We start from the raw sequence: 4,131 nt of genomic DNA on the forward strand, positions 1-4,131 counted from the left end.
CCAATCAACATCTCCTCATAGAGATGAACTGAATCAATGAATCTCTATGAAGAAAGTTCAGTGTCTGCATGCAGAGGGAGGAGATACTGAATCACAGGATGCTGTGCACAGTGCTGCCCTGTGCTCTGCTGACAACAGATCTGAGTGGATGGAGGCATATTATGCCTCCATCAACTCCGAAGTCCCTCTGGTTCACTCTGAGTGACTGCAACTGGAGGTGTACCTAGCTTTTAATGTAAACACTGTATTTCCTTTGAAAATACAGTGTTAAAATGAGAAAGGTTGCAGGGAGCTATAGTTCTCACCTGAACAACCTCATTAAGCTGAAGTTGTTCAGGTGACTATAGTGTCCCTTTAAGTCCAGGGAGATTTTGGAGCACTTCATGCTTCCTTCCGCAGACGAGCTTTATGGGGATGCTGACTTCATTTTCCAGCAGGACTTGGCAACTGCCCACACTGCCAAAAACATCAAAGCCTGGTTTAATGACCATGAGATTACTGTGCTTGATTGGCCAGCAAACTCGCCTGACCTGAACCCCATAGAAAATCTATGAGGCATTGCCAAGAGAAAGATGAGAGACATGAGACCGAACAATGCAGAAGAGCTGAAGGCCGCTATTGAAGCATCCTGGTCTTCCATAACACCTCAGCAGTGCCACAGGCTGATAGCTTCCATGCGAATGAGCAAATTGTAAAAGAAAAATAAAGCTTTTATTACAAATAAATATAATTTATATTACACTCTTATTATATATAAATATAAGTTGAGAAACTGTTTATACTTAAATTCAAATGTCTAAAGTGATAAATACAAGTTCCGTGAAGGCTGATATTTCTAAGTCCTTTTTGAGCAGTTTAAATGGCAGTCCTCCGCTCCAATGATCGGTCTACAGGGGGACTGCCTGGGTTGTTAGGCAGTCCCCCTGCTGCTGGAAAACAAAAAACAAAAAAACATATTAGTAATGCACCAAATAAAAAATTAAATAATAATAATAATATATATATATATATATATATATATATATATAATAGAAAAAAAATATTGAACTCCGTATACTTTGGTTACTTAGCAAGGTGCTTGTCAGGCAAAAAATATTAAAATGGTAAGATGATAGCACTATCAGGACTTTCCAGTAAAACAAATATAATACAATCACTTACCCCAATATGGAGTACAACCGTCACTGAGAATGTCTGGACTCAGCCTGGGGACGTTGCCATGGTAACTTCCTAACAACAAATGCAAAGAGGCAAAAGACTGGTAAAATAATAGTTAAAAAGCATAGAAACATAAAAACAATCTATGGAAAGTTAATGCAGCTGATTCATATAGGTATTAATGCTGAAATACCTATGGGCTTACATCCCCACATATAATTATGGATGCTAAAACCACTCATTAATGGGTAATGGACAAGTAAATCATATATAACAGCATAGTTCTCACTGCGAGAGGTAGAGAATGTTCTATGTGGTATTATTAGTGTCTGGTTAAAACTATAAGCCATAATCCAGAGATATTCAGACAAAAACATTTAGAAATTGTTCTCAAAAGAATCAATCAATAGATTCTTGCTTTTAATATCTGAATGCACATAAAAGTCCACTTGATTTTGGCAGTCTGGATTCTATCATATGGTTAAAATTGAGATCTCACTAGCCAGCCACCACAGTAAAAAGTGAAAAAAAAATTGAACAAAAAGACCACTCCACAAAAATAGGAGCCAATTCCACCCGCCATATATCTATGAGTATGACAAAGACTCTCCAAATCCCTTAACCGCCAACTAGCATGCCACAGTTGCAGTCATGTATAAAATAGTTGTGCCACCTACAGTATCAAAGGAATACTCCACTGCCCAAATGTAAAAATATATATATATTTTTACAAAATAAATCCCCAATGAAAACATGCATGCATTTAATTATGCATTTTTCATTGGAGGTTTATCAAAAAACAGCTTGTGATACTGCAGCCTTTCCAACCCCTGCCCTTCAACCCCAGCCTAGACTTTCTGTGGCTGTCCAAACACAGAAATGCTGCTTCATGAGAAGTTTTTGTAAAGCAGGTGAATTGCCTGCTTCTTGAGTCCAACAACCAAGAAGTAACAGGTCTGGTTATCTTACTGACAGCCAGGGAAGTATAAAAATGTTATTTTATAAAAGTGTCAATTTCTACTGAAATCTGCACTTATTGTAAAAGGAAACAAAAGATGACACACTCTTTGCACACAAAGCACTTCAACAAACTAAAGTGCTATATGCATCTGGAGTGGCCCTTCAATATACTAATATTAGATGGAGGTCCTTTATGTGGTCCTTGTAGGTACACGGTGGAACCATCAATAGTACATAGCAGGACTTACCCATGATGCCCCCTAAATAAATAAATAAAAGAGGGATGGGGGCCTGCCATTGGGTTCCCCATGTCACACTTTTTGGTATCAGGCGCAGTTAAATAATAATAATAATAGAGGGGGGAACCTGTCAGTGGTCCCATCCAAGTACCCACCCTTTAGCATTCTGTAGGGTAAGTATAATTACAATAGTAGGGGACATCTAGTTCCTCCATTCATCTCTAATAAAACTGTTCCATAAATAACTTCACTGTTAAATATGACTCCCCCAAGTGGTGACATGGAATGGCTAATCCACCCACACTGATGTCAGAAAATTGCTTGTCTCTTTCTTTTTTACTGGATTTGGAAAGCTCTAATTGTAACCCAACTAGCCCATAGATAGTGTAAGTGTTCTACTTATTGTTCAATTCTTCTGATTTATATAATCAATAGTAGTTGTCATAATACATATAAATTACAGGTTAATAACTACATCACAGCAAAACCTATATATCATTAGACCACTAGGTGGCCCTTAAAATCAGTGAACATTTCCATTTCAATCCAACTACATTATAATGTTATTTTTAGTAGAGCCAACAGGGATTATGCTGTGGTATGCAAATGATGTTATGGCGTTAAGGTAAGAATATATTCTTTGAAAACTATACACAAAAATTGATATCGCACTATAGACAATCACGCAAGCCAGATAAATCAGAGAATTTGAACTGTTCCAGGTACCATGCAATTTGAGTCTGCTCCAGCTCTGACAACGTTTTAACATGATATTAAGTGCATTAATAACTTGAAAAAGATAACTTTATCCCAACATTATATAGTTATTTTGCAACTAATTAAGCAAATATAAAAAGCAGCAAGTGATGAGTTTGTTGACTGAATGTGATCTTTCTTTAGTCTGTACTTGCAATTTTAGCCCCTTAAGGACACATGACATGTGTGACATGTCATGATTCCCTTTTATTCCAGAAGTTTGGTCCTTAAGGGGTTAAGGGGTTAAAATAAATATTTAACATATAGTGTACAGATAGAAAATGATGTATTGCTTTCAGGAGGTGATGTTCCCACCAGGGCCGGACTGGGAACTAAAATCAGCCCTGGAAAAAAATTATATACCAGCCCAATAATGCGTCGCGCCAGCATAGTGTGCCGATATAGAGGGTGAAAAAATAACTTGAAATTGAAAACTCTTACTCCAACGTAGGAACGCATATAGGGCTTCAAAATAAACAAAAGAGCGCCTTTATTTTAACCCCTTCAGGACCGGCCTGTTTTTGCGATGTTTGTACGTTAAGGACCAGAGCAGTTTTAACACTTTTGTGGTGTTTGTGTTTAGCTGTAATTTTCCGCTCTCTCATTTACGGTTCCCATACAAGTTATATATTGTTTTTTTCAGGACAAAAGGGGCTTTCTTTACATACCATTATTTGTATTATGTCCAATATTGTATTTAAAAAAAATAATAAAATATGGTGAAAAATAAAAAAAAAAAACATGTTTTTGGACTTTTACTTGAAAAATCTTTTACTTATCTACAAAAGCTAATGAAAAAAACTGCTAAATAGATTCAAAATTTTGTCCCGAGTTTAAAAACACCCAGTGTTTACATGCTTTATTGCTTTTTTTTGCAAGTTATAGGCCTATAAATACAAGTAGGAAATTGCTGTTTCAATATATATATATTTTAAATGTATCAATAGTGACCTTGTAACACCGTTATCTGTCATAAATCCCTGAAACACACCTAACATGTACATATTTTTTAAAAGTA

The sequence above is a fragment of the Pelobates fuscus genome, chromosome 5 (genome assembly GCF_036172605.1).
Source record: "Pelobates fuscus isolate aPelFus1 chromosome 5, aPelFus1.pri, whole genome shotgun sequence".
In the NCBI taxonomy this organism is placed as follows: Eukaryota; Metazoa; Chordata; class Amphibia; order Anura; family Pelobatidae; genus Pelobates; species Pelobates fuscus.